At 32.0% G+C, this 12321-nt stretch overlaps 1 protein-coding gene across 1 annotated transcript in view; it reads right to left on the reverse strand.

The window, feature by feature from the left end:
• The window catches only part of LOC131844240 (uncharacterized), a 75612-nt gene that overhangs the window by 38961 nt on the left and 24330 nt on the right, over positions 1 to 12321 (reverse strand). Inside the window, exon 2 of the mRNA XM_059193066.1 lies at positions 4487 to 4539. The gene's annotated coding sequence lies outside the window, so the exon portion shown is untranslated. The remainder of the gene's footprint in view (positions 1 to 4486; positions 4540 to 12321) is intronic.

Here is a 12321-nt window from a genome sequence, read left to right on the forward strand (position 1 = left end):
TTTAATTCTACATATTATTTTTTATATTGTGCCATGCAATGTATGAAATTAGACAATAAAAATATCACTGACCTAAATTTCAGTAATATGAGAAATATAACGATTATTATTTCTTAGTTTTAGTTTCTAAATACTAATTTAAAAAATCTATTTTCGTCGGATATATTGTTTCCCGGACACTGGTACTCACACTCACATCTGTGGTATCACAGCATACCTAGTGCCTGTATATAATATAAAATACAATACATTATTTACATGCATATAATTATATGTAGTAAATATAAAGCATCCGATAAACCATACGTATAGCATATCAGGAAGTTTGTAATTGCTGCGTACAATAGGATTGCCCCACGTAAATTGGTCGTTGTACAAAAGACATCAACGAGTGAATTCTCTCGCCCAACTTAAATAGGTAATTATTGGGTATTCATAAGAAGCGTAAAGAGCAACCATAATCCAGGATATAAAGTGTAAGTAGTAATTTTCGAAGACGGGGAATTTCTTATAGATAATAAATACACTGCTGGTTCATTTCATAAATCTAGTGAAAAAGGGACATTGGGAATTTCCACGAGACTGAGTCAAAAAGCGCAGCGTGTTTAATATTTTATTTGTAAAATTGTGTCACATATACATAATTATTTTCTTAATAGCAGTTATCATTATTATATTGTAAATATTTTAAATAAATTAATATATAAATTAAATCTTCCAAGTTTCTAAAGCTTAAACGAAACTTGTTTATGGTGAAATCTTATTCACAAAATAGAATTTCGATGTGCTCTCAATTATTTATGTAAATTTATATAATTAGAGATTTACCAATTTTACTATACTTTTGTTACATTCATTCAAAACATGTGAATACTATACATAACCAAATAAACATTAACAAATAAAACGTATAAACGCTGGCCACGTATCTATAGATACCTACTCTAAACTCGTAAAAATTAAACTGGTTCTGCAACATGTCGACTCAGAAAAAACCTTACTTAACCAATACTCCTAACAAATGTGCAATTATTTATTTATATTTAGATTTCTGACAAATTTATCGATAAAAGTATGTTTACATATTCTACGGCTGCAGTCAATTTATAATTTTAGCTTGTTAGTATGCGAGTAGTGTAGTGCTCTGCTCATACGCAACGCTGCTTGTACCGAGATAAGTATGACTGATTTATTTTGATATTTTATCTTTTATTACTTCCTAATTAATAAATAAGGAGGTGTATTTGTTTATTTTTTTTTCTTATGTTTTTATATTTTAAAACCCTAATTACCTGTTATAATATCCCAAGCGTATTAAAAATTTACAGAGCTTGAGATGGATATGGTTTAGTCGCCTTCATTAAAATAACTAATGAATGACGTCTAAGTATCACTAGAATTCATTAATTGCCTGAAATTAATTATTTGTTAATATATAATTGATTTCAGGTGTTTTCAGTGGTATGATTCAAACTGATATCCGAAGGGGGTACAATACAAATTTAGTCTAGTCAAGCCTGCCATAAAAAATATAATTATAATAATAAATAATGTACTTGGACTTATAGTAAATAGGCGTATGTTAAATTAAAAACAAAATAATTACTACCGATGTTTGTATCCAAATTATATCGGGTGTTTTTACAAAATGATACAGTCGGCCTAGACATAGCTAGTTTTAACGAGGCGGTTTAGTTTGGCAAGACGCGGAAATTGCCGAAGTGGAGGCCGCGCGGTAAACAATCAAAATACAATACACCACGCCGCACGTTCAAGTGAATATGTATCGAAACATCACTATATCTTATCGCATAGTTTCCATTGTATTTCTAACCTACGAATATACATTTATAAATTGTTTCGCTTTAAAATATGCAAGTTAACATTGGTAAAATAGTTATTACTACATTCTTATTATCTGCTTTTTCTTTTCAGATAAGAGATAGAACCGTACAAGCTACACGTCTTGTTTTATTAATTTCCGTTCAACCTTTCAATCGTGTAAATAACAGACAGATAAGAACAGCTTCGCAATTCCATTTATAATATTGATGTGGATATTAATTAGTACGTATTTGTTATATATATAGATGTCTTAGAAGCATGACTTTAACAATTTCGGCAGACATTGACGTTTTGTATGACTCCGATATTTTTTGCGTATAAGCACGAGACACAATTAGGCGGAAATCCGTTTGGTCTCAGGCCATTCAAATTCAACAATAAATTTGGACTATATCATTTTATTTATTTGTAACAGATATAACAAATTAACGTACATCCGCTGACTTTAATAAATTTTTTATGGTATTTTACCGTGTATATGTACATGATGATAAAATAATTATTATTATTTTATATCATTATAGAAAGAATTAAAAATCACAGGAAGCGACAAATATATTTAAATTAAGGAAGTACTTGACGTAAATAGATTTTATAATATATATACGGAAATAAGTTATTTAACAATGCTGTATAAAAAAAACAATGTTTTCGCATCTGTATTGAAGTATTTAATTATTTGAATATTATTACAGTATATATTCTTTTTAAACGATTATACTTTTGTTATATGAATGGTAAACAAGCTGACGGCCCACGTGATGGTAAATGGTAACCGTCGCCATCAAACACAGCTCATAAAGTAAGCTGTATCAGCTGAAATAGGCAAGTCTGTGGTACCCACTACCTACCTCTGATCTCTATATGACTATAATGATATCAGTATCTAGAGAATCAAACATTAATAATACATTCGATTGGTTGTTTTTCACTGAATTTCAATACAATGAACTTTTGAATAGACATCTTTATTTAGTATGACTGACATTGTTCCGATGTTTTAAGATCAATATGCGTCGTCCCGATTATATCCGAAGCACTTTTGATGCGAGCTCACACCGCCCTTGACTTTTACACAGCGCCGTATACGCCAACAAATCATGGCCGGAATGATATCTGAATGATCTCTAGATTACAGAGGTGAAGCTATCTCGCCCAAGTAACATATGACATTTAAGTTTTACTACCCAGACCATATATTGATTATCACTGAAGAATTTCGTTTCAAAATGACTGATGGCTACAAGGTATTTGTACGTCTATATTAACAATAAGTAAAATTGTAAAATCATGTAAGCATGATGCTTGTATTTATAGAAGTACCTACCACATACCTACTTGTATAGCCCGCAGGCTGAGTAGAATACAAGATAATGTCATGTCTTCTTAATAATATTCGTTTGGTTAAACATTAATTTACACATATTAATATACCTAGTACAATATATTTTATTACGCTTTGTTTCCTTATTAGACAGTACATATTTTACGCGTTCTCGCGATTCATAATATGACTACTCAATTCATATATTTTCATCTTATAAACATTGCAACATATTTTGATATAACATAATTAATCATTAAATAGCAAATTTCAACTATTGACCTGTTTTTACTTTTTTCGAGTTAATTTATTAATTAAATAAGAAATAAAAATCCCTCTAATAATAATAGTAAATTATAGGATGATCTGGGGTCTTGCACTACAAAAATATACTGTCGTAATATTTATAACATTAAATACAGTTATTGTTTTTGTGGTTACCAAAAAATACAAGAGTAAAGAGTAAGAAATCGCGAAGCCTTACATTACATACCATACAATCTTCAGTTACAAGTAAGTGGGCGAATGTGCATTCAGACGGAGTGACTCTTTACCACTCTCACTTTTGGAGTGAGTCATCTCTCAGATCAACTATGTGATTAACACAATTATTAATATATAACAAAAAACATATTCAGTAAATATTCTTTTATACTGAAAATGTATTTTGTTTTGCAGACGCTATAACTTAATTTTAATAAGAATATGAAACCAATATCATGTAGGTATTGTAATTCATAATACACTTGCTAATATTTGATCTTCTTTCTAACGTAACGTAGCCCGTATTATTTACAAAACTCTTAAAATTAGAGATTTATAATTAATTTCAAATAATTCTGTCAATATCTGTTATTAATTAACAATTGGCATCAGTTATATTAAAAAGTATCAATAATTTTCTATCCATCAACTTTTATTTAACTAATTACTTACAAGAATTTTGCCATTTAATAATATTTATATTATTGTTTCTGTGGCATAAAATTAACTGAAATTTAATTTTTCTTTTTTTAAATTGTTTATGTCATATTTCTAAGTTAGAATATAAATATTTTTAGGAATAATTAGTTTTTACTGTAAAAAATAACTTATATCTCTTTTCATTAGTGATTAATATATTCATCATCATCATAGCAGCCCGGAAGACGTCCACTGCTGGACATAGGCCTCCCCCAAAGATCTCCACGACGATCGGTCCTGCGCTGCTCGCATCCAATGCCTACTTAATATATTACCATGGAGATTTACCCCATTTCTGTATTGTTATTTCAGCATCAAGATAAGATAGTAATTATATTATACTATAGTTCTTACCTTAAATATTGTAATCGCAATTTAGAGGCGACCGCTTACGGGTGTTTGGTTATCTGGAATAAGATTACAAAAATTTTTAAAACGTAAAATGTTTATTTTTTTAATAAACAATTCGGTTACATTAATATAGTGTTGGGATGACCTAGTAAACATAGAAATGCCTGTGTCAGGTACTTTTAATACGTGAAATTAATGATATTTTAATATGTGAAATAATCACGAGTTCTTCGTTCGCATTTTACTCCCAAAAATATTTAATAAGATATAGTACTTACTACAAAGTATTTTACCAAGCAAATTTAGTTCTGCAAATATATTGTTTATGTTTATAAATGAATTAGTCAAAATAAAAAAGAGTGATTTGCATGGCGAACTGATTTTTGACACCCTTTTTAACGCATTCTAATTTCACATTCTAATTTCCCAGTAACAGAGCTGAAGACAAGTCGAAATACAATATTATAGCTGTAAGTGTATATGAAGTAAAATGCCAGAACTGTTAAAGTTTAATGATAGGCAATTTGAAATCTGGGAAACAAAAAGTATTCGAAAATCTAGAAACAATGCATCGCATATTCATAAAGGTAGCCTATACGTATATTGTATAGTTAAATGCATACAGTTTATGACGTGGTCGTACGGTGTAATGAACATGCGGATGGTTTCAAGAGAAATCTCTAAGTGTGCGTAAATTACTCGATAAAACGGAGATGATCGCCGCTCGTAATGCAGCATCGTCGCGTGAAGTCACGTCACATGCCCATATCTACAATAACTCTGAGGATACTTTGCTTATTGTATAGCAAATGTATTATATTATATGTAGGAATAATTGTGTTTACGTAACATTACATTAATGCTGTAATAGTCATCTGCCTGTAGAACTTTGTGCCATTCATTTGAGATAACTACTACAGTTGAATGTCTTGACAACTTATACCTGTGAATCATCACAGTATGCATGACTATATTTTGATTTAATGTAAGGGTAAATGATAGCTAATACATTTTAGGATCGACGATGTTATATATCTTAAATATATGACTTATATCTCCAACTAAAATATAAATAAAAGTTAATGTTCCCCACGATCCACATGATGATTAAATGATAACATGTAATGAAAATATCAAAGCTTTTGTGCAAATCTACATAGGTACACAACAATGTTCGTACCTTTAAATATATTGATACTATCTGTGATACCTACTGTACCTACATAAAGTTTAATAGCATAATAGCGGCTCCGTGTAAAGAGGTCGTTCGTGTTACATGGTTGGAAACTGGTGCAAAGCGAAGTGGTGCAAACCACAGAACCAGTCCTGCGACAGGAAGCGGCCTCGAGGTGTCCCCGCCCCGCAGCCCCCCCGCTCACCACCCGCTATGCCCCCTCACCTGCCTTACGACCACCTGACCTGATCCAGACAAAGCGCGTCCTTCACTCAGTGACGCATGCAAGTGCATTGCACTAATAACAAGTCCTTTCCATGTCCGGTAGGTAACAAGTAATCAACGGGCCAACACTTAGTCGTAATGCAGTAACTGCTTCTTATCTCTTTATTTCAACCAAGAACAGCTACATATTAATAAACCACAAGTTTAGTAGCCATTGCAACATATCGATTTGTTAAATCGATATGTTTTGTACGGCTTCGCATCGATCCTGAGATGAAGTACATAATCGAAATAAAGTACAGCAGTCTATAAAATATAACAAAATAGTTATTTAGAAACATGATAAAATATAGAAAATCTTATTAAATTCATTCTTTTAATATTTTCATTATTTTGACGGTTAGAAAAGTTAGAGAACCGAAATTATCGTTGTCAAATTTTATACATTATATAGCGATAATGATAAAAAATAAGATCTCTTGTGCACAGAGATTAAAAAGTCATATGTGATGTGAATAAATGATAGCATTATATTATGCTTTTCTTTTTGTGACCAGATTGATTTGTAAAAAATATTTAATAATATAATGTTTGTTCTTTGATGACACTATCAAAGAGATTCTATAAAAAATTAATAGGAATCGAGAAAAATATATAAGTAGGTATTTAATATACCTTCAGTTCCATAATACTGATCCCAGTATACAAATGTTGCTTATGAAATAATTCAGCTCTACAATAGGTAATATACCCATTTCGCTTACCTTTATCATAATTATTAAGTTATAAAATACAAAATCATTTAAAGCTATTATTATTAAATAAATTGAAATTAATTTATCTTATTATACAACTTAAATTTTATTATGTGATCCTGCAAAATATTGGAGTAGACATTATTTGCATTACGTGCAGTATTGATTAAATTGTTATTTTTTGTTGAACTACAAAACAATAAGAAAAATCTAGTTAGGAATATTTCTTGCAAATGTAGAAAAAACTATATGTATCTACTGACTTTGTATTTTTAATGTCAGTAGAAGATTAGAAAAGTTGTTATATTAATGTGATTTGACAATACTCTAGTAGACATTTCGAGCACCTCATTGGTCACGAAGATCGATAAAAGTACCTTTTATAAATTGATATTTTTATAGCTTAAATCGTGACTAAAATATATCAGCTGATAGGTAGAGATTTATATTTTTATGCGGCGAGTAAAAGAACAATGGTGTTGATGGGCATTCCGGCATACAAAGTTGGTGGGGGAGATGCCGGCATCGAACAACACAAGAGCGATCACAATGCAGCCGCACTTCCATGCAACCACGACAAGTCTCATCGTACCGCCCAAAGAAACGATCTCATAGAAAGTAGAGCAACTCATTTATTTATTCAGTGCAACAACAAGTGCGAGCGAGACAGTGCTGCGAAACTGGCTCATTAAAATAAAAATCAGATTTTCGAGTGCAACTCGCGCGAAATAAAATAAAAGTTTCTGTCGAATTTTGCTCGAGTTATTCCAAAAAAGGCGTTCGGAACGCCTCGGCGACGAGATCTCGCGATACAAGTGCGAAGAGAAACCGACCGCAATAGCCTCAACACACACGCGCAACCACTACCACTGCTTTCGATCGCTGAGGAATATTTTGTGTAAATCAACACTGCTTCTAACCTGTATGATGATGATGTAACAAATAACTTTAGAAAATTTAAAATCTCAACTTAGATAATAACATTTACAAGATAATTATTATTACTTATTAATCTTTTCAGCTTTACTTGCGGCTGTTTTCACTGTAAGAACGAAGCCATTGTCTGCGGCATTACGTAGCTTAGTTGTTGCATTAAGTGCACGATATAATGCAGCTCTATAATCATCGTCACGATTCATGTTGTCCGCACGCGCATTTACTATGTAAATGACACCATGTATACTACATTCCGCCAGCCGTCCAACAAAATGCAAATTACATTAAGCACATTTACATTCATCGACATAATCCAGTTTTAAGCTTAATTATCAAAGTACATTCATTTCATGTGTAAAAATGTTACGGTCATTATTGCTGGTCAAATGTTCCAGTTCTGTACACCGTCAGACAGACCACAACTGTCGTGCCGCTGCCGATCCGAAATATTCTGTGATTTTAACTGCAGTGGGAATTCATAATAGCTTCAATTGACTGATATTTTCAGAGCACTGCCAGTCAATTACAATGTACCTACATGCAAAATTAACGAAAATCAAAACGGAGACGCCTTTCACTTCCGAGTCCTTTCTAGACTTATTTAATGTCTGAAAGTATTTTATGATTTACCAGTTCGTGAAGCGCGTACTTCACCGTAATGGTCTATAAAATGATTTCGAACTTTTATTATTTTTGTCAATTACGTTACGTGGAAGTATTTTTATTTCAATCTTGTGACCTACTTATTTATATTCCATTTGACCTGTAGGTAGATATTTATATTCAAATCCCGCATTAAAACATAATGTTTGTGGGTCAACGTGTGTCATAACAATATAATTTTCTTTCAGATGCTTTTAAAAATTAGGTCATGTTAAATTAACTACCTGCAATCATATGATTTTGAAACACATCACATTAAAGTAATCAAAGATGCATCTTTTACGACTTATTCAGTAATTTGAACTTTTAAGTGAAATACTAATTAACGCAATATTAAATTTTGTATACAGATAAATATTTATAAAGGTACCTGTATATGTATAGTCTTGGTAAGTATTGTTAATTTAGTTGTGATTTACCTATATTGTTAATTCGTATTTATTGACACAAAATAACACGATTTAATTGATTTCATGAAACGATTATGATGAACTAACAAAACTAAATAATTGATACAATATTTTGTTATTATAAACCAGTGGTCAAATTCACGAATTGATCATCGCCACTCAAACATTTTCCCGCACGTAATGAAATCTATATAAATCGGAATAGAAATAAAATAAAAACTACGTTTTTACTACAGTGATTAATGGTTATGGTCGAACATGAAAAAAAACTACAATTTCAAGCAATACCTACCTCAGGACTATGTTTATGACGAACTTTTGAAAAAAAATAGGCAAATCGGTCAAGCCGTTCTCATGTGATGCGATTATGAATAAACAACATATATATTATACAAAAATATTCAGGTCTCAGAAACATAAAATACGTCTTATTTATTATATTACTGCTATACATTAATAATAACCCACCAATTAAATTATACTACTTCATTATTACGTTCTCTGTCATTACAAGAACGCCTATAAATATTAAACCAAAATGGAAAATAAACCCATTTTTGTATGTACCTAATAGGCCTCGACATATGTATATATATATATATATATCTACCTAAAAATAGATTACCTAATTGAGTTCCTGTAATCACTATTTTATTGTAACACCTATTTAGTCAAACAACTGTTACAATAAATGTTTAATAGCATAAGTTCCATTTTGGGATCTATATTATAAATATACATATCAAATAAACAAATAGTTGGCAAGTAGTACATGCAGGTAAATTACTAACTGAGCAGTACAACAGCATAACTCTCTATTTAATTATTGCTATGGATACCATTGAGGAAGTAATAAGTCAAAACAGAATATCAACATGATCTGTAAATAAGAGAAGTACTCAATATCGTGGATATAAAATTTGTGTACACTCGTACATCACAGTTACTTAAAAAAAATAACAGAAGAGTTGTCGTGAAAATTAGATAGGTACCGTATAGGTGCTAATTCATGTTGTACATTAATGACTTATTGACCATAAAATGAAGGCAGTGGAAAGCTGACAATAAGTGAATAGAACTATTTACATTCAGCTACATATGTTTTTGTTTGAATTTACTATTATGATTTAAGAGTTATTATCACTTTGAAAATATATGTTTTGAACAGACAAAACAATATGGTATATGCATACCTCCTCTGTGAAAAGTGGTATGGTGCGGGTAATGTATGTAGATATAGTAAGACTGCTGACAAATTGTGATTATTGATTGATTTTAATTGAATAATTACGAAACTAATCCTTCCTTACATGAAGATAAAGGTCTATGATCTATATGTATATACATGACATGTAAAAGTAACATCTAGAATAAAAAAATATGTATGACGGTTTCTCCGGTAATATAGAGAACTGGCGCAATATGGTTCAATTATACAGGCGCGTATAATTTAACCAGATTGCTTGATGGCTTTTATTAAAATGAATATCGTTATATTCCGTTTAATTGTGGGTGCATTGTATGAAGCTATATGATGACTGTATAAAATAATACAGTAGTCGTAAATCATCGCAAAAAATCGTTGCGAAATTTTCAATCGGATTTTTAAATACTTTATCACTTCCACTAGTTATAAGCGCTTTAAGTGACTAAACACATTGCTATATATTTAACCTTCTGGTTTTCCTTTATAAACGCTTTTATGTTTAAATACTACCAGTATTAGATGGCAAATGTTTGGTGTGTAAATATTTGTCTGTCACAAGAACACCGCCGCCACCCACACCTGCGTGTGAACAGCCGTGATCAGTCAAACAAAACACAAACTTCACATTGTACCGCTGCACAATGCATGTCAATCTAGAATTATATTGACATTTGTAGTAGTAGCGTCTAGAAAGTTTATTAGATATACGTGATGACGGTAACATGCTATTTGTATATTTACTGCATTTGATTGAGTGTAGATCAACTGGACACGTGTTGCTGACAGTATAAGCACAGATAACATAATATTACATACAGATACCCCATCCCATACAAGAAAATGGTTCCTTCCTAACTCGGGCTATTCTTCGGGCTATTTTATTTCGCCACCGTAGCCGCTAGATGTCGCTAGATCTGAAGCAGTTCGGATTACTAGTGGGTGCTTAGTAACAAAGCATGAAAATAGATGGCAGTCAATTCAGTCTACATGACATCTGTTTTGCAAAGATATGTATATAATAGATATGTAGGTAACTGTATCGTGTACCTCATTAGGGACAATTCAAGATTCAATGTAAATGTGTAGGTATAATATCGTTAGCCGACACTCTGCAGATATGGCTTATGTGCCAATGTATATACCTATTATGTTATGGTTTATTTTACATTCCATGCCTATTTTTTTGATATGTTGTAACGCGTCTGCGCTATACGTATAGCCTGATTTTGATACGTTTATACTCGTACGTATCAAAATCGGGCTATACGATTTTTTATTTCAATCGTTATATGTATAAGACTGATTTTAGCTACAATTAATTTACTGGTATATACCTCATGTATTCTACGATGTACCCCTCTTTTACCTAATGAGAATTCCGCTATATCTTATATATAAATTTTGTATCACAGTGTTAGTTGCCATATTTCTCCCACATTTTGATGAAATTTGATATGTATACTTGCCAGGTCTGAGGTAGGGTTGTTATCTATTTTTTATACCCCTAAGTCATAGGGGTGGCCTACCCCGAAAATATATTTTTTTGTATTATGGACAATTTTTTATTTATTTATAATGTTACATTGAAAATACATACACGCCTAAATTTTCACCCGTCTTTCACCAACCCCTATTTTTAATAGCGATATTCTTACAAATATTATAAATGCTAAAGTAACTCAGTCTGTCTGTTTGTCTCGCTTTCACGCCAAAACTACTGAACTGATTTAATTGAAATTTGGTAGATAGATAATGTAGACCCTGAGAAAGGCTACTTTTTAATGCGAAAAAGTATTGAAAGGGGAAATGAAAGGCTATAGATAGATGAATTTATAGATGATAGCAATATATAGCAACAATAAGTTTATTTGCGGACAACGTTATAATTTTAATTTTCATACTGCTTTCTTGATATATGATAGCGTAGCGGCTTTTGTATTGATTGCCGCATGCATCCTTATGTAAAGTGCGAATACTGTAACTACCATATAGTTTTTTTTTTTATGGATGATAATGTAATGGTGCATCCGCCTGCGCTAACGGTTTACGCTGGCGGGGCACCAGTGGAGGATGATAAGATGAGCATGAGGTCAGGTCAGTTAGCTCATCGTGACAAATTCACCAGGAATTTATCACGATGGTTTCCAGGGAGAACCGCGTGGAGGTCGACCTGACATGGTACATTGCTAGCAATGGGGTTATCAATCCACATTACCAACAATCCCCTCCCCCCACTACCATATAGTAATTTTTGTAGCTGTGACGTGGTCGTGTGGAATGAGTAGTCATGCTCACTAAAATGTCCAGACATGTGGCGGCGTGGTGGGCCGGGTCAATGGGCTCCCTAAAATATGGTCGAGAGCAGTGATGGCTGGCTCATCCGTCATACTCATGAACGAGTGCTGCTTGTAGGGACTGGTCTGCTCTTATCACTACGACTGATTGTATTTGACCCAAAAAATTAGTGC

This window comes from Achroia grisella, unplaced genomic scaffold (genome assembly GCF_030625045.1).
Source record: "Achroia grisella isolate CSIRO2021 unplaced genomic scaffold, CSIRO_AGI_Agris_v1 utg402, whole genome shotgun sequence".
NCBI lineage: Eukaryota > Metazoa > Arthropoda > Insecta > Lepidoptera > Pyralidae > Achroia > Achroia grisella.